The sequence below is a fragment of the Nelumbo nucifera genome, chromosome 1 (assembly GCF_055504915.1).
Source record: "Nelumbo nucifera cultivar China Antique chromosome 1, China Antique-T2T, whole genome shotgun sequence".
Lineage (NCBI taxonomy): Eukaryota > Viridiplantae > Streptophyta > Magnoliopsida > Proteales > Nelumbonaceae > Nelumbo > Nelumbo nucifera.
The window spans coordinates 75275495-75296284 of NC_142649.1; positions in this window are offsets into that span (position 1 = coordinate 75275495).

Consider the following 20790-nt stretch of genomic DNA (forward strand, 5'->3'; position numbering starts at 1 on the left):
TTTTACCTCTCTCTCTCTCTCTCTCTCTCATCCCTTCCCTTCCCTTCCCTTCCCATTCAATCACTGTACAAACCACCATGTGCTTCATCTAGCCCTTGTTTAGTGTCAATTCTTCAATCCAATCCAAAGCAAGGTTTAAAATTTCGATATGATATGCTTGATATGGGGCGTATCATATCATATCTTTGAAAAACATATACGAGATACGTATTGGATCTGTATCAAGGGTGTATCAATAGCATATCAACGAAAAAGATACCGCCAAAAATTGAAAAAAAAAATAAAGGGAGAAAGCAAGTTTCTTTTCCCTGAAATAAGCCTTCTTTCACCCCCCAAATGACTCTAAAACTCCAAACCCCATTCCAAGTGCTAGATTTGCAAAAAATTTGCAAGAAACAAGTGTTAATCATTAATTTTTTAAGATTTTTCAAATTTTGAAAAAATATGGCAAAAATAGATTAACTTTTCAATTTTTTTATAATATCTTGTGATTTCTTTTTCTCTTGAATGTTTAAATTTATGCTGATCTACATTTCTTACGTTCAAAATCACAATTTTTTTGTGTTATCAGTAGATTGATGGAAATTTCATGAAGATATTTGGGGAAAATATAAATTAACAAAAATTTTGAAAATATAATTTTTCCCTACCTACAAAGACTAAATATGTTTTAGATCTATGGATTTATCCATCATATCCATAGAGCAATTGAAATTTCTTCTTTAATATATATATTTTTTATTTTTTTATTTTTAGAATTAAAAATAAATAATAATCAATTATATTTTATCATTTGATCACAACGATTGAATATACTATAATTCTATAAATGATTTATCATATTCAGAGACCAATTGAAATCATCTTTAATAACTTTTTTTTATTTTTAAAATTAAAAATTAATTAATTAATTATATTTTATCATTTGATCACAATGATTGAATATATTATAATTCTATGGATGATCTATCATATACACAAAGCAATTGAAATTTCTTCTTTAATAATTATTTTTTGAATATGTTATATAATGTTTATTTATTTTTTATAATTTTTGGAAATAAATAATAATTATTAATTATATTTTCACTTAGAGTTATGCCAATGCATGTTTTATAGTTGGATAGGAGAGTTGGGCTTTTCTCATCCCATAAAACATTAAAACTTAAGAATTATAATTTATAAATTATAGTTAAGCATAGGATTTTTAATGAAATTATAATTAACTACATTTAGTGTTGTTGATGTAGTTTTATGATTTATTAAAGTATTTATAGTGTTTCCAAGCGTATCTATGCGTATCTTAGTTTTTCTCCAATATGCATGTGTATCCAAAGTGTATCCCGATACGTCTCTTAAAATTGTCTTTTTGATACATTTGGCATTTTCCGATACTTTGAACCTTGATCCAAAGCACCCATGTGCAAGTATGAACCAATATCTTCATTGTTGGTTCTCCATCACCATGAACAACTCAATCAAACAAGTTGAAAAATGACCCTTTTCTAAATGTTAGAGCATTGAACATGTTGCAATATATATTACTAATCGGAAATAGGTACGGAAGAGATGCTGAGAATTCGCTATTTAGAATCTAATAGTAACTTTCGTGTTGCTTTCCCTCTAGTGCCCTCCACAGTTTTATTTATTTCCTTTCAAGCAAGAACCTTAACAAATCGATTGACATGTGTAAGATCCAATGGTGGCCAATACCTGCGCAAACTTCGATACTAACGAGACCGACTAACTGAGATTGGGGCTAGCGTAAAACACGACACGCTTGCCAGTTGTGCCTTTACGTGAGGACTGACTTCTGACTGACGGATTGACTAATGCTTGATAAGGGTCAACGTGAAACGCGACATGATTGCCATGTGTGGAAAGTTGGCACCAACGTGACCGATTAGCTGCTACTATTGGATTGTTGGGGAAGGCATTTATTTCTTGAGAACCTTTTTCTTTAGTTGTTCATCATCTTGAAGAAAAATGCTACTATTGAATTGTTGAGGAAGGCATTTGTTTCCCGATAACCTTTTCTTTAGTCGTTTGTTGTCTTAGAGAGCCTTCTTCTTTTCGAATTCATCTTTCGATAGGAGCTTTTACCCGAGAACCTTTTTTTTGCCTTCTTCTTTTCCGATTCATCTTCCAAGATGAGCTTTTTTCCCGAGAAAGTTTTCTTTAGCTGTTCATCGTCTTGAATAAGCTTTTATTGAGGGAGCCTTTTCTTGCTCTAATCTCGTTATGCTGGAAGTTAGGTATACGTTTATAGTAATGAGGGAACCTTTGCTTGCTCTAATCTCTATCGCTCTCCATCTTTTTCCCTCTCGTTATGCCGGAAGTCAAGTATGCATTTATAATGGTATTTGTTAATAACCTTCTCTTAAGTCGTTTGTTGTCTTGGAGAGCCTTCTTCTTTTTGGATTCATCTTCCGATAGGAGCTTTTACCCGAGAACCTTTTCTTTGCCTTCTTCTTTTCCGATTCATCTTCCAAGAGGAGCTTTTTTCCTGAGAACCTTTTCTATAGCCGTTCATCATCTTGAATAAGCTTTTATTGAGGGAGCCTTTTCTTGCTCTAATCTATATCGCTACTGAGGGAGCTTTTTCTTGCTCTAATCTCGTTATGTTGGAAGTCAGATATAAGTTTATAGTAATGAGGGAGCCTTTGTTTGCTCTAATCTCTATCGCTCTTCATCTTTTTCCCTCTCGTTATGCTGAAAGTCAAGTATGCGTTTATAGTGGTATTTGTTAATAAATCTTGGTTGTGATGCCCATGTGTTTGGGGTTTTCTTTTATTTGTTTCTCTTTTGCTTAGTCCATTGCCTTGAAGAACCTTTTAATGAGGTCATGCTTGGGTTTTGCCATTCTGCTCTACCTGGTATTTGTATTTTGATGTGTTTCTCCTCTACCTAATTTTGTTATTGCATGCTTGGATTTTTCTATTCAACTTTGCTTGGTATTATATATTTTTATTATGTAATCTCCTTCACAGTTTCGTTCATTTATTCATCTATGTTAATAATTTTGCTTTGTCCCGTTAGTTTCTATTGGTCTAATTTGGTTGTGTTCTGTTAGTTTCTACTTATGTATTTATATGTATATTCTTTTCTATTGATACTTTTGCAATGTTCTGTTATTTTCTATTGGTTTATATAATTGTATCTGTTAATTTCTGTCCTATTGGAAGGGGTATTAAATGTTCTATTGCCTTCTTGTTTGTACCAGTTACTCTCTTCGATTTTTTTATTAATGTTTGTATTTTTGTTGGGTTTGGAAAGCTGATCTACTTGCTTTATCTTCTTGGGTGTGTTATGCCAGTTAGTTTGATGCTTGGGTTTCATCCAATCGGCTTCCTTAGAATTTTTTTTTGAAGTTTTTGTTTAAGTTTTGATATTGATTTGTTTTATGTGTTTTATTAGACCTTGTAAGCAATGGGTTTTCTTTGATCTTCCTTTTCTGGTTCTTAAACTAATTTTGGCTACTGTTATCTTAGAATTTTTACTAATTTCTTTGTGGTTTAGGTTTGGTTTATTTGTCTCTGCTATTTGGTAATTAATCTTGGCTACCAATCGGTTTCCTTAGAATTTTTTTTTCAAATTTTTTGTTTAAGTTTCGATGTTGATTTGTTTTATGTGTTTTATTAGACCTTGTAAATAATGGGTTTTCTCTAAGATTCCTTTTTTGGTTCTTAAACTAATTTTGGTTATTGTTATCTTTGTTTTATTTATTTAGCAGCCATGTGGAGTGGATTTGGCACCTTGAGGGCTACATCCAGAAGGGGTGTTGTGCCTTGTTTGATTCTCTTTTTTGCTGAGCATGTACATGTTTTTTGTTTTCTTTGATGCAATTATCTTAGATAGTTGTTAGTTATTTATACTCTTGCTTATTGTTGTCTTCTTCAACAAGGCTGTTGCACTTGCTCCTTGTAGGATGTGTTTACAAGTTATTTATATTTACACATGATCCTGATGTAGTTTACTACTAGCGAAGTAACCCGTTCTGAGCACGAGATTGAGGGATAAAATAGAAGGTCAGGTAAAAATGTGAGTACGGACTTTGAAGTTGATGGAACTATTATAAATTAATTATCTATTATATATCAATTTCATAGAATTGTTTTACCTTTTTTCTTCTTCTTTTAATTTTTCTACAAGTCGTAGTTGTCAATTGGTTGATTTTAATTGCTCTCAAGAAAGAAGAACACCCTATAAACAATAAAACAAAGAAAAAGAGTTTGATTAATTAATGGTGGAGAGGACTGAAAAGTAGTAGGAGAAAGAAGAAAAACACACGTCCAAACAAATGGAAGGAGAGTTTCATCATTCAATAGTCCCTTCTGTTGTACCACCCAATTCTGAAATTTGCAGCTCAAGGCCTATTGTGGCTGTTATGGCTTTCGTGTGACTCATGATATCAATAACCAGGAGAGAAAGAGATGGTTGACAAGTGATCGAATAGAGTCATTACTTAGAGTGGAGCTTATAGGCAGAGATAAAACCAGAACTCGAGAGGAAGATGAGGTTGGCTCGAAGCCAATCATGAAATGACGAAGCCAATAGTTTATGGGAATTGTTCTTTGATGAGGAGCATTGTAACTCTGTATTCAAAGTACCACAAAGTGGTTGACGTTAGATAACAAATCAGGGGTGAAGAGGAACCAAGTGTATATTTTTGTTGATTGGTGTTCAAAGGCGGTTCTGGCACCTTCAACATTTACACGTGATTCAAACCATAAACGAGATAAGACAAAACATAAACATGTGAATCTCAACTGACAAAATAAATAAACATTCAAAAACACAATAATATCACTCAGCTTTCGCTGATCTTAGTGGAATGTACTATTCACCTTGAACTAATCAAATGTGTTTTTCATAAGTTTTTGTCTTTGATTGCATAATTTGTGCATATCAATCCAGATTCAATAGGAAATAAACTGATTCACGAAATAGTAAAACAATGGTCGGATGAGAAGTTGATTATTGTTGGCAAATAAGAAAAAAGTTGCTTGATTTAATGAAGTAAGTGAAAATTTAATATTTAATAAAACAAAAAAATTGGGAAAGTAGTGAATTTGGAAATGCGTATGAATCATTATACCCATAACTCATATCAAATTAATCACCTTCTTGACCCGGGTTTCTTTACGGTTGTCGCTCGAATTTAGGGTGGTTTGATGGTATAAAAACACATCGCTCATTGGAATGACCCTAGCGTCCATTAAACGGCCTATTTGGTGACCAATCAATGATTTTTAAATGATTAGGAGGCAGATGCTCCCCTATTTCAGAAAAGAATAGTGATTTTGATCGCTAAAAAAAATGCCAAAATAGTGGTTTTGATTGCTAAAAAAATGCTAAAATAGTGGTTTTGATTGAGGAAAACCAAGTTGCTCTTTGGAACAACAATAACGATCATTATTCATAGCAAAACTGACCCATTTGGTCACCGATGGTTGGTGATTTTTAGTGCTGGGAGTAAGACTCCCCTATTTTAGGGTGATCGAAAAACATACCTGGAGGTGATGCAAAAATCGGTGTTTGAAAGAGGTAAATGCTTCACCTCTATTCTTTGAACAAAAGTTAGAAGTTATTGAAAACAGAGAGGGCATTTTTAAAGTGATAGAGAAGAGTCAATTTACAGTTGTGATTGATTCAACGACACCTTTGATTATTTGTTGGGGGATTGGGAAATGTGAATGGCTGAACATGCGGTATTATGTGGCTTTAAAAACTTGAATGGCCATTGTATGTGGTGAAGAACGATTCAAATACAGGAATCCGATTCGTTAGAATAAAAAGGTAGATGGAAGAATGATCGACCTTGAGACTTATAAACGAGAAAGAGAGAAAATGACACTGATGTGTAGAAGGCAATTCCACGAAGAATGGTGGTAAACGGTGGAGTCTGGTGAAAGATGAAAAACAATCCCATCCCTTCATACATGTTTGAGGCAGTAAATAAAAGATGACAAAATTTAAGCATGTGAATAGCAACCCAAGAACCTTATTTGTTATCTTTTGCACGATAAAACAAAAATCACGTTCCGATACCTTTTCTTGCAGGAAAAGAAGGCTACGGTTCCTTAACGAAGGCTCATCCTGCTTTAGTATATATAATATATATATATTTTTTTCAAAACATGGCTTATGATAATGGGCCAGTTATTTGAGCCTTGGTTCTCCTTGATCATCAAAAGAGAGGGTGCTCCTTATATAAGGCCTCTATAACTCTAGTCATATATAGTGAGGAATCTACTTTTGAGGAGGGGTTTGGTAGACTCTTGAAGAGACTGTTCAATCTACTGCTAAGTAAGCTATTTTTTGTAGGTTGTTGTTGGGAACCCCTCATTGGATTTGAATTATGATTTAAAATGGATTCATATCTATGATGATCTGGAGTGTGGTGGATTCTCTTCTAACTATTTCTTTTACTTCTTTTTTTGTAGGTTGTTGTTGGAAAGCCCTCATTTGATCCAGGTTATGATCCAATATAGATTCAAGCAAAGCTAATCAATTTCTTTGTTACTAACAAGTTTTGGTGGTTGTAGGGTGGTGGTTTTGAAGTGTGTATAATCTTGTTGATTTTGTATTTATCTTCTACAATTTGTTTTCCCTTTTTTTGATTAAATAGTTTTGACTTCCTTGTGATAGATTCTTTTCTAACTATTTCTTTTTTTTTTTGTAGGTTGTTGTTGGGAAGCCCTCATTAGGTCTAAGTTGTGATCCAATATGGATTCATATCTATGATCAAGTGTGTGGTGGATTCTCTTCTTACTATTTACTTTCCTTCCCTTTTATAGGTTGTTGTTGGAAAACCCTCATTAAATCTAAGTTATGATTCAATATGGATTCATGCAAATCTAATCAATTTCTTTGTTACCATCAAGTGCCTACTAGACGTATAATCATTATTTCCTTTTTTTAGCACTCCTTCCATGAAAGCTTTAATATATTGGCACTTTTTTTTTTGTTGTTTTGGGTTAGTATTTGGTTCGTGCCTCCTTTTTAATTCATTTTTTTAGTAATTAATCTTATCCGTAATAAATGTTTTAAACTATTGAGGCATTCAATTTATTGGCTATTGTGCCTGTTAGGTGTGCAATCATTATTCCCTTTTTTGGCATTTCTTCCATGAAAACTTTAATATAATGGCACTTTTTTTGTTGTTTTTGGTTAGTATTCAGTTCATCACATATTTTAATTCCTCTTTTAGTGATTAGTCCCATCTGCAATAAATATTTCAAACTGTTGGGGCATTCAATCTGTTAGCTATTGTCTCTTGGACCTACAAACTATTATCTTCTAACTATTTATTTTGTTTCATTGTTGTAAACCCTTCGTTGGATCTAAGTTGTGATGGAGTATGGATTAATGCCAAGTTTATCTATTTCTTTCTTATTCACAAGTTCTGGTGGTTGCAGGGTGGTGGATTTGAAATGTGTATAATTAATATTCTTGATATTATAATAATTGCTATGGGGGTTGTTTGATTATTCCTTTTTTTAGTTATTAATTACATTGTCCATAAGTTCTAGTGATTGCAAGGTGGTCCATTTGAAATGTATATAATCTTGTTGATATTATAGTAATTGATATGGGGTTTGTCTGATTATTCCCTTTTTCAGTGATTAGTCCCATCAGTAAAAAAATGTTTTAAACTTTTGATGCGTTCAATTTGTTGGTTATTGTCTCTTTTACCTATAAGCTATATTAAACATGTAGTTATATCTATTCGACATGTCTTTCTTATTATAGTTATTCTTAGAGTACTTGTCTAACTTTTGCTATTTACTTTCACTTGTCTGCCTTTTGCCTATTGCACGTGCTATCACTATTTCCTTTTTTAACTCTTCTATGGAAGTTTTAATGTTTTATTATTGTTTTGTTGTTTCTACTTGAATTAGTATTGGGTTCATTGCTGCTTTTTTTTTTCCTTAGTGATTAATCCCATTACTAATAAATGATACCTATTTTTCCATTAGTATTGCTGACTCCATGTGGCAGATACATTATTGGTTATTTGTTAGCTATTAAGCCATCGATGATAAATGATGCTTATGTGCGATTGGTTATCCTTATCTTGTTAATGCAAACCTATTATCTTTGGTTTGATACCTAGATTGCTTTCAAGTGGTTGCCCTATTAGAGCATTACAGGTGTCTATTTGCCAGCTGTAATAGTATTTTGTGTCCATCTTTCTCGGCTCTCTTGCCTTTGCTACTCTCTATATATTGGTTCTATATCTCATTATGTGTATGCATCCTCTCATCGCTTTTTTTGCTCTCCTTTATTGCTTGTTCTCTTTATTTCTAGAATTGTCTTAAAAGTTAGTCCAATTACACTTCTGGCTTAATTTTTTAGTGCACACATTTGTTGATTATTAATTATGAATCCACTTGCACTTACACATGTATCCTATGTATGTCAGTGATGTGTTTTATTTTGGTGGTACTTATGGTTGATGGATATGTTATGATACCCCATGATGATATTGTATTTATGCATGTTCATTCTAATGTGTTTTTATTGTCACTCTTGTATTCTAACTTTTTTCTTCCTCTTGCTATCATTTTGCTTTTCTCTACCTTTTTTCTTTATAGTTTGTTGGGAGCAATGATGCAATATTTTAATTCTTTTTTACTTTGTCGAGTATTCTTCTATAACACCTAGGGTAAGCTTTCATTTCAGTTTTCCTTTTTGTTGTATATTTCTCTGATTTTCCCTCTTTTATTAATATTTTATTGTTGATCATCTTTTCGAACCATTGTAATTGTTTTCGTCTTATGCAGACTATGGTTATTTCATTATGTGGGATTTCCTCTCACACTCAAAGTTTTCTAAAAGTTTCTTTATTTTTCACTTTGGATTGTTTGATGGTATTTCTTTGTTTTGGTTTCTATTCCCTTAAGCATTTTTTTGTATTTTTTTTTTCTTTTGCTTTTGTATCCGGTTTTCCTTGGATTGAGCTCACTCTTCGTATGTCTTACTTTTTAGTCCTGAACATGTGTGACTTTAGATCGACCAAGGCTATTGGTACCAATGATCTCCGACGGGTCATAACACATGGCCCATTGATGGTTAGACTTGGATCTCCCATTATTGATGTTGCAGCAATCTGAGTTTTAGTCGTTTGGGCTGGTCCATAAAGCCCATTTTACATGTGGTTCCAACTGGGTGGTCCATTAAGGATACTACCTTGATAACCTTAATGCTTTTTAACATTTCTTTGTTTGTCCATTTTAATTGCTTGACCATCGGTGTTGTTTTATGTTTTTTTTTTGGCCTTTAGCCTTTGTTTTGTGCTTTTATTATTTTTGACCTATTTTTATTGGCGGTTTGTCATGGCTTGATCTCCCTCTTCCTTTGTTTAACTTATTTTCCATAGATATTTTTGGTTTTCTCTTGAACAAGGCCGTTGGTTCTAATGATCTGGGATGGGCCACGCTACCTAGCCCAACCCATAGATGGTTCAACTAGTTTAGGTTTTACTTGACAATTTGACCACCCATAAGCATCATGTTTTTTTTTTTGTAGCTAATGGATGGTCATGGGAAAACAGTAATACCTATGCATTTCAAAAAATTATTAAAACCGATTGTGAGCAAACTGTGTTTGCCTCATCCCACATGGATAATCCAAAGGTACAACCATGGTTGTTGGGCCTAGGTTGGGTTTGAAGAGTTTGGGGATGAGTGGATTTTCGTTGGGGTTTCCGAATATTTTAAAATGGAGTCCCGTAAGAGGGCCTCCGAGCAAGCTATAAAAAAACTAAACAAACTTTTGGTATAGATATAGAAGATGTTAACTTCCAGGACTACCAATATTTTCAGTGGAAGAGTCAGAGTCTTGAACAGTATGTCAAGCAATTAGAAGAGACTGTGAGGAGCCTAGAATACCAGTTAGCAGTTCGTCCAACCCAAGAGTATGTCAAGATTTTAGAGCAGGAAGTGAAGGAATTAAGAAACCAATTTATTAGTCTTCCCTTTAAGTTGGGTTTCCTAATACGTATAGTGCTTTTACAGTTTGGCCACATCATTTTGTTTCTCATTTCTTCTTGGAGGACGAGCTTTTGATGGTTGGTACTATGTGTATATGTGTTTTCTTTTTTTTTGCATCTTTTAGCCCATTTTTTTGTTTGTGAGGCTATATGTTAGCCTATTTATTTTGGGTACAACATTGGTCAAAAAGGGCCGTCATGTAATTTTGCCTTAAATGGTGTTTTCTGTACTCTTGAATGGTGTATACTTAATTCCTACTTTTACACTGTTACTTGGAAGTTTTGTTATTTTTATGATCATTGTGGGTTTTTTTTTAATGCAAAAGGTGTATATATATATAAACAACCACTTTCACAAGTCGTCGTTATCCATGGTTTAAATTTGGAAAGATGCTAATCTGAGATTTCAATGTATTGTAATAAGAATAAAACTTGAAAATAAGAAACCAAAGATTGTTTTGAGACACACGATTTTAACATATTTTACCATCAAGATTCTCAACATTGTTTTCATCCTTGGGCATCACGTTAGATCTGGTTCCATGCATTCAAGAGCCACATGCAAGGGTTATATTCTAAGCACTTTCCTGTTAGCATTTTGAACAATAGAACACCAAAAAAGTATATACCATAATCAAATTAAGAAAACTAAATAAAGCTTTAATAGTTAGATGAATTTAATTTACTTCACGTAATTTGATCATATAACATTTATTAATTTGTTGAATTTAATGGAAATAACTTAATATGATAAGATAAATAAGTTAAGTTAATCATTTATTACCATAACTAAGTTAAAAAATAATAAATAGTAAACCATATGTAAATAAACATAGAACATTCAGGTTTTAGATGTGTTTACTTAAAAAAAAAACTTTTATTTTAATGAAAGCTATTTACAAGTATTTTATTTCATTTAAACTGACAAATTAATTTTCTAATAAACCTTAGAAATAAGAAAGCATAGCAAATTAATTTGATCACATACTGTTTATTAATTTATTGAATTTACCTTAAATAAATTAATATGATAAGATAAATAATTCAGGTTCATCATTTATTACTATAACTAAGTTAAGAAGATTAATTAATAGACCATGAGTAAATAAACATAAAACATTTAAGTTTTTGGGTGTGTTTACTTTTAAAAAACATTAAAAGAGTAGTAAACTTTTGTAAATAAACTATTTAATGAACAAAGTTTTAATAATTTCTATCTAATATTGAAAATTATTGAATCTGAAATTAAGTAACAAAAACTGAAAAAATTATATTAGACGAATTTGATTTATTTGACATAATTTGATCACATACCATTTATTAATTTATTGCATTTACCTTAAATAACTTAATATGATAATATAAATAATTCAGGTTAATCATTTATTACTATAACAAAGTTAAGAAGATTAATTAATAGACCCTAAGTAAATAAAGATAAAATGTTTAACTTTTAGCTGTGTTTAAAAAAGCACTAACATTTTTTTAATGAACACTATTTACATTTATTTTCTTTTATTTGAAATGATAAGTTGTTTTTCTAATAAACCCTAACTAAATAAACTTAGGAAATTTACATCTTAAATGAGTTTACTTTAAAAAAATGTAATGTTTTTATTTTAATGAAAGCTATTTATATTTATTTTGTTTAAAATGTCAATTTATTTTTTTTTTTGACAAATTATTTTTCTTTCTGTAATGAATTTCAGCCTCACAACCCTTGAAAATAACTATTTATCTTCTTATAGCGCCTACAACCCATCGGTTCTAAAATTAGTAATTCCTAATGTTTTCAATTTTTTGTAAGCTTCTTCTATATCCTCTATAAATGGTCAAGAAGCAGCTCTAACCTTGTTTGTCTTTCTTTTTTAATCTTATATAAACACTCCTACCTCTTTCAAAAAGGTATATTTATGTCAACTAAATCTTTATTTGCAATTCTTTTTTACTATATATGCTCAAAAAAACATTGCTTTTCTTCCATGTTTATTGTTTTTTACCGAGTAAAACCATACCATGACTATATTGGATATGGGAGATATATAGTATCCTATTTAGGTGAAATTAAGATTTGCTAATAAATTTGTTTATATACTCCTCTACCTATGCCTTCATATAAATACATACACACATACATATATTCTCCAAAATGCATTACTTACATGCAAGGCTTAGTTTTGTTGCTTTACCTAATTATTAATAAGCATTCATAATTATTTAAAGATTTTGTTGGGTCATGTGTTTTTTTTTTTTTATAATCAAGAATACTTATTGATGGAGGGTGATTTGACACGACCTCCTAAGAAGGCGACACGTGGACGTGACCCGACATAAGTAACAACTCAGTGTGACAGCCTGACTACAACTGAGTAACGAGCTCGTTAAAGTCCTCGCAGGTCAGCTCGCCATGGAACGAGCTCGCTACAGCGCGAGCTCAAGGACCCCACTATGCTGAAAGGGAACACTCCAAGCTAAGTCTATCCCCACTCGCGAGCTCGGACAATCAGCTCGCTCCAACACTTAGGCAGGAGGACCGCCTCAAAGGCAACCTCAAGCGGAATCACCTTGGGATACCTCCAGGAGCTCGCTACGGGATAGCTCGCTACAAGGCAGCTCGCTATTGAGCGACACGGCATTTTCAGGAAGCTTCTTATCTGACAAGACCGTACCCGTCAGACTGCACCATGTCTCCTGACTGACGGCGCTGTCCCTGCCAGCCCAGCGGACTGCACTCACGTCTCTCGATAGGTGGCGGCGTTCCGGTCCTTTCCGGGTCGTGTCTCTCATCTGATTGGGCAGTATCCTGCAGCGATTACCTACGCAGCCCTGGAAAATAACGACTGCGACAGAGGGCCAGTGGCAGTTATGCCCGATTTGACAAGAACATCTGTATTGAAAGGCCCCAGTTTCCAAGGGGCGAGGGTAATTGAACTGATCTAGCGCTATCTACACACTTAGCTCTCTTTACATTTCTTACAGCTCTCTGAGAGTTCTAACTTAAGCATTGTAGTATTCCCACCGGGCGAGCTCCCCTGGAATTCTTCACCTTCCTCTTCTCAGGTACCGTCCGTCACCAGCTAGGAGCCAGACGTCCGCCTGCTAGGAGTTCCCGGATCGCGCTGCATCATTTGGCACCGTCTGTGGGAACACTTCAAAAGGTCTTCCTCTAATCTCTGCAACTTTCTCTAAGAACTCAGCATCCATGGCTTCCTCTAGCAATGCCGGACGAGGTGCCGACCAAAATACTTCTGGGGTGCGACCCCAACTCCCCACTGTCTGCATTGGATAGTTCACTGTCCCCCTCTCTGTGGACGGAGTTCCCAACTTGAATGTGCCTCAGACAGTGGCACCTGTGAACACTCCGCTCCCTTTCACAGTTGGAACAACCTTCACTAAACCTTCTGTTGTTCCCTTAGTGACCAACCAAAACCAGCTTGAAGACCTGGTGCAGTGCATGCGAGATATGCATGCTCAAATGCAACAGTTCTAGCAGTTTCAACTCTATCAGCAGCAAGTGTTGCATCAAGTTTCTCAGTACCAGTATCAACAGCAGTTCCCTCCATTAGCTCAGGTCCAACAACCGCTTCCCCCTCGGCGTCCGATCACGAAGAAATCCAAGCCCCCCCGTCGGAGCGAACGTCCTCACCGGGGAAAGGCCTCTCAAACCCAAAATCCTTCCAAGAGCCAAGCCTCATCCCACGGCAGGAAGGGGAGATCAGCCACCTTCGCCTCGCAGCCTACAGGCAGGTCGGGGGCCTCCCAGCCGGTCAGGTCCACATCGCCTCAGCACTCTCAGTTCGAGCTCCCACTCGTCGAAAACCAGTTTGAGGTCCTAGTCGCGGATTACAAGCAAGGCCCTTCGGTTCAAAACTATCATCACACAGTCAGAGCCCCTCCCTAGGCCCATCGAGCTCGGTAATTCTGAAGCAAGCAACCCCAACGCTGAGCCGGCGAAGCAGCAGCGGAGGCGCCGGCGAGCTCGCCGAACTGCCACTCACGACCTACCCGAGCTCAAGGGTAAGGAGGAGGTAAGCTCAAGTGAAGTAAAAGCTACTCCTCTCCTTTCAGTTCCCTCCCCCCTATCTCCAAAACTTCTTGTTGTCCCTATGCCAAAGGACTTTAAGCTTCCTCCCCCGGATAAGTATGACGGATCCTTCGATCCGAATGACCATGTTGATGCCTTCCAGTCCTAGATGCACCTGGCAAGGGCCAGTGAATCCTGCATGTGCGTGGCTTTCTCCACCACCTTCAAAGGAGTGGCCCACACATGGTACCGGAATCTCATGTCCAAATCAATAAAAAGCTGGGCGCAGTTCGTGCAAATCTTCACTTCTCATTTTGTCACCAGCAAGAGGTGCCCGAGAACTCAGGAGAGCCTCTTTGGCATAATCTAGAAGGAAGGGGAGTCCATTCGGAGTTATATCAAGCGGTTCAAGGACGCTTGTTTGCAAATACCCAACCTGGACCCCGCATTTTGGCTCACCGCGGCCAAGCAAGGCATTACCCACAAAGAATTCAAGTGGCATGTGGTTGTTAATCTGCCCAAGACTGTGATCGAATTCCTCAAGCTCGCAGATCAGTTTATAGGAACGGAGGAGGATATCAACCAGAAAAACGTAAGTGCGCCTGAGAAAAGAAAAAGGGAAGGCGAGTCCTTGATTCAAGGGGATAGTAAGAAGAAAAAAGACCCAGCTTAGGGGGCAAGGCCAAGTCAGCCTTTCCGAGCTCCGCCAGCCGAAAGAACGGACTACACCCCCCTGAACGCGAAGCGGGCCGAGATCCTTATGGCGATCAAGGACGCCCCGTATGTGAAGTGACCACCTCGGTTGAAGGTAGATCCTAGTGTAAGAAATAAGAATTTGTATTGTAATTTTCATAAAGACCATGGTCATAGCACCGAAAATTGTAAAAACCACCGCGACGAGATAAATGAGCACATCCGTCGCGGATACTTAGGAAATTTTGTACAAAATAATAATAATAAAGCAGGTCGGCAGGGAGAGCAGAGTAGAGATGCTCCCGAATCTAGCAGGCAGGCAGAACAAACGCAGAGGCAACCCCCTGAAGAGAGACCAGTTCGGGGGACTGTCAACGTGATTTTCGGAGGTTCGGTCGTTGCGGACTATACCTCAGCTGCAGCTCGGACATTAGCTCGCGAGGCCGCCAGGGAAAAGCAGAATCCCCCGAAGCGGCCAAGGACAGGGGATCCGATCTTCATAGAGGATGACACGCGTGGGGTCCACTATCCCCATGATGATGCGCTCATTATAAAGGTAAAGATTAACGACTTTGAAGTCAGGTGTGTCCTCGTCGGCTCTGGTAGCTCGGTAGATATCCTTTTCAAAGCAGCATTTGACAAACTCCAACTCAAAGAGAGCGACCTGAAGCCTGCAAATACTCCCCCGGTAGGCTTCAGCAGAGAGGAAGTCAAGCCCCTGGTAAGGATTACAGTACCGGTGGAAGTCGGAACCTGGCCTAGCATAGTGAGCCTCAACCATGACTTCTTAGTGGTTGCAACCCCTTCCCCGTACAATGCCATAGTAGGACGGCCGATCACCCATGCCCTATGTGCGGTGGTCTCCACTTACTATTTGGCAATGAAGTTCCCCACGGACTTCAGAATTGGGATAGCGCGAGGTGACCAACTTGAGTCTCGCAAGTGCTACGTTGCTGCCCTCAAAGGGAAAGTCAAGGTGGCCGACAACCTCGAGCTGGAGCGACCTACGGAGCAATGTGAGGAGCGAGCTACACCCATGGAAGAGACTGTCTCCATCCCGGCATTGACGGAGGACCCAGCTCGGACGCTTCAGATCAGCGTTTCCATTGACGAGCCTCTGCGATCCCAACTAGTAAGCTTCTTACTTGAAAATTTAGATGTTTTTGCATGGTCCGCGGCAGAGATGCTCGGCATAGACCCTAGCCTCGTAACTCACAAGCTTAATATTGATCTTGTAGTTAGGCCCATTAGACAGAAGAAACGCAACTTAGCCCCAGAGCGATGGAGGGCTATCAGCGAGAAGGTCGGGAAGCTCCTCGCAACCAATTTCATAAGAGAGGTCCATTACCCGAGCTGGGTGGCCAACCCCGTTCTGGTAAAAAAGGCCAACGGTAAATGGCGCATGTGCGTCGATTATACTGACCTGAACCGAGGTTACCCAAAGGACTGCTTCCCACTCCCCAGGATCGACCGTCTGGTGGATACGACCTCAGGAAAAGAGTTGTTGAGTTTCCTAGATGCCTATTCGGGCTACAACCAGATCAGGAAGGACCCAGCTGACAAAGAAAAGACAGCCTTCATAACCGAGCTCGGCCTGTACTGTTACAAGGTCATGTCCTTTGGATTAAAAAATGCCGGGACAACTTTTCAGAGACTTGTAAATAAATTATTTGAGCCATTGATTGGCAGAAAAATAGATTGTTATGTAGACGACATGGTCGTCAAAACCCAATTTTCGCATGATTTAATACAAGACTTGCATTCAATTTTTGAAATTCTGCCTAAATTTAACATGAAATTGAACCCGAATAAGTGTGTCTTCGGTGTCACCTCGAGTAAATTCCTAGGGTACATCGTTAATTGGCGCGGCATTGAGGCCAACCCGGATAAAATTAAGGCCATCCTAGACATGAGACCACCCCAGAAACTGAAGGAGGTTCAGAGGATGAATGGCTGAATAGCTGCTCTAAGCCGCTTTATGTTCAAGTCGGCAGACCGTTGCCTGTCTTTGTTCAAGGAAATTAAAAGCAAAGGTTCTGAATGGACCGAAGAGTGCCAACTCGTGTTCGACGAGCTCAAAAAGTACCTCGCTAATATATCAGTCTTAACCCGGGCCGAGGAGGGCAATGTTTTAGAGTTGTACATCTCAATAAGTGATGAGGTGGTCACGGTACTGATAAAAGAGGTAGATCGGATCCAACGACCTATCTACTATGTTAGAAAAGTGTTGCAGGGAGCAAAGACGAGATATCCAAAGATAGAAAAGTTGGCCTATGCACTAGTTATTGCAGCCCGGAAGCTTCGTCCGTACTTCCAAGCTCACACTGTCATCATCCTTACCAACAAACCTCAGAGGCAAGTTCTGCTCAAGCCCGAGGTCTCTGGTTGGCTGACGAAGTGGGCCATCGAGCTCAGCGAGTACGACCTCCAATACAAGCCACGAACTCCTATCATGGCCCAAGCCTTAGCAGACTTCATTGTGGAATGTACTTTCAACTCCGAAGTTCTCAGGCCGGTCGAGCACGAGGCCCTTAGCTCGGGTGAGCCCGAAGTTCCCAGGCCGATTGAGCTCGAGCACCGTGAAGTAGCAACCAGTGCGGCAACTCTCCTAGTTAGGCCGAGCGCGAATTGGGATGAGGAGCCCTGGATCCTTCACGTAGATGGCTCATCAAATTAACAGGGCAGCGGAGCCGGAATCATTCTGTATGGCCCAAGTGGCACAAAACTGGAGTATGCACTACGCTTCGAGTTCGCGACATCCAACAATGAAGCAGAGTATGAGGCGTTAATAGCCGGGTTGGCTCTAGCCAAGGAAGTGAAAGCCAAGCATATCATCATTTGTAGTGATTCTCAGCTCGTGGTCAATCAAGTCACAGGCGAATATGAAGCTCGCAAACCAACCATGATCACCTACTTAGCCAAAGTAAGAGAGGCTCTGCTCTACTTCCAGTCACACTTCATCAAGCAAATCCCGAGATCAGAGAACGCTGAGGTCGATGCCCTGTCCCGGTTAGCCAGCACCAGTGATAATACCATGAGAACCGTGTACATAGAGAACCTACCTCGGCCTAGCATTCTCGGGGGGGCAGAGGAGGCCGCTCCTATCGTGCAAGCAAAGCCGAGCTGGATTGATCCGCTCGTGAGCTTCCTACTACATGGGACCCTCCCCGTGGACCGTAATGCCGCCAGAAGGGTGAAGCGTTAGGCGGCCAAATATGTCATAATAGGCGGACGACTGTACTGGAGGTCCTACACGCTCCCCTATCTGCACTGCTTGTGACCCTCTGAGGCCGACCTCGTCCTCCACGATACTCATGAGGGCCAGTGCGACGGACACTTGGGGGGCAGGGTTCTTGCCCGGAAAGCACCAAGAGAGGGGTATTACTGGCCAACAATGAAAACAGATGCGATCGAGCTTGTCAGAAAGTGTGACAAGTGCAAGAAGCATGCCAATATCCACCACCAACCAGCCACTGACCTGAAGTACCTCACCAGTCCGTGGCCTTTCACACAGTGGGGGATCGATATAATCAGACCATTACCGCCAGCGACAGAACAGAGAAGGTTCTTAGTGGTGATAGTTGATTATTTCACTAAGTGGGTAGAAGCTGAACCCCTTGTAACGATCACAACTCGGAACGTACAGAACTTCTTCTGCAAAAATATAGTGTTCCGCTTTGGGTTACCTCGAGTGCTGATCTCTAACAATGGTAAGCAGTTTGAGGACATTAAATTCCAGAACTGGTGCTAAGACATGGGAATTCAACAGAACTTTACTTCAATGGAACACCCTCAAGCAAACGGCTAAGCAGAAGTCACGAACAGAACTATCCTCCGCGGATTGAAAGCACGCCTGGACCGAGCTAAAGGACTATGGGCAGACGAGCTACCTAATGTCCTATGGGCTTATCGGACCACAGTGAAGACCGCTACAGGTGAGACCCCCTTCAACCTCACCTACGGTACTGAAGCAGTCATCCCAGCCGAGATCGAGGTTCCCTCGCTACGTCTAGAAGTGTATGATGACAAGGCAAATGAAGACGAGCTATGCACCAAACCTCGACCTACTTGACGAAGTACGGGACCTCGCATATATTAGGATCGCGGCCTACCAGCAGAGAGTAGATCGGTACTATAACGCCAGGGTCAAGAAGCAGAACCTCCGCGTCGGCGATATGGTTCTTCGCAAAGTTATGGTGCCTGAGCCCGGTGTTGGTAAGCTCGGACCAAATTGGGAAGGACCCTACCGAGTAAAGCGGGTGCTTGGGGAAGGAACATACGAACTCAAAACCCTAGACGAGAAACAAGTACCTTGGGCATGGAATATTGTCAACTTAAGACAATTTTACCTATAAGTTACCGAGTAGACCACGAGTCACTCTCAGATCATAAGGGCCAAAACGCCGAGCTAACAAAGACCTCGACACCATAAGACCCAGGTGCCTCTATGGCATGGGCAAACTCTAGGAGAGTGGACTATAAGTCACTCCCCTAGACTAAGGGCTAAAATGTCGAGCTAACGAAGACCTTGGCACCGTATAAGACCTAACCGCTTCATCGGCATAGGCTAAGTATTAATACCGAATGCACGGGCAGCTCGAGTGAACCCTCTGATGCATGGCTTGCTTCGGTATACAAGTTGAACCTGTTAAGGGATTTAACTCTAACATTATACAACTACCCCAAGTACTGGGGAACAATTCGGGATAACAATTACCAAAAGACCCTACTTCGGGTATGTAGCTCTAACAGCTCGAGTGATAAAGTCGCTTTGGCAGAAAGTAAAGAGCACACAACACTTAGCAGAAGAAAGAAACATTTCATTACTAGTTCTTATAAACAAAAAAAAAACGGGCCTAACAGCCCAAGACAGTTCATCAAAAAAAGAAAGAAATACTTAAAACCAGGTTCAGACACCTGGGAACAACCACTCCAAAATTCAATCAAGAAGAAAAAACAAGAACTACTGGCCTCAAGGTTCCACCGCCTCCACGTCCTCGTCGTCTTCCAGAGAGTCGGGCTTCTCCTCCTCCGCCATGTCCGCCGTTTCTGAGTCCAGACCCTTCATTGTTATGCCTTCAAGGTTGAGCCCGTAGAACTTCTTCCGGACCAACCATCGACAGAGTTTGAATCCCGAACGGTAGGAGCTCGAGTGGTACTCCACCTGGAGGTCGTGGTACTCCTAGGAGTCTTTGAAGTCCCACACCGCCTTAGCTCGCTCTTCCTCCACCATGGCGTCAAAATTCCGAGTCCGATCCTAAAGCGTGGACTCCAAGTTCTGGACCTGCTGGCGAAGGAGCTCCCTCTCTACTATCACCCTCGATGACACCTCCCGGTAGCGAGCGCTCTCCTCAGACAGACGGGCGATTTGTGCTTCTTGGTCCCGGACGAGCAGCTCCTGAGCCTCGCTCCCCTTCCGTGCCTGGAGAATTTCTCCTCGAGCCTGGTCGAGCTTGCCCCGGAGCTTCTGCATGTTCGACCTCTGGAGGGCCATGGCGTGGATGTTATTCTGGAGGGCCATGGCGTGGATGGCAGAGTTTACCTGACAGCAAAAGGTCGAGGTAAAAAAAAAGAAGAAGAAGATTGGAAGGAAAAAAGCAACCACTTACCACCATGCAGTGAGCTGAGGCCAGCCTGGCGAGCTGCCTAGGGTCCATCCCTCCCCAGTCGGCGACCTCCTCGTGGGTGACCGCCTGCCGTCTCCTTCGCGAGGCCACGATGAAGTTGGTGACGCTTTCCTCCTTCCCCTCGGTAGGGAGCCGCAGGAAGGTGATGGGACGGGACTGCACAGATAGAGGGCATTGCCCTTGGGGCGGGACCTCCCCTTCTTCTGCGCCACCTTCCGTGGCTACTCCCTCGAATGGAACCAGTGGAACCTCTGGCGGTGGCGAAACAAAGGCTGGATCCACAGGAGCCTCGAACTCAGCGCCCCCAGAAGTGGACGCTCGGTCAAGGCGCGACCTCTTGGCCCTGCGCTTCTGGTTGCTCGACAGAAGGCGACGTGCATCTACACCAGACATGTTGGCTGCCAAAAATCACAAGGCATTAGTCCAACAAAAAAAAAAGAAGAGCACGA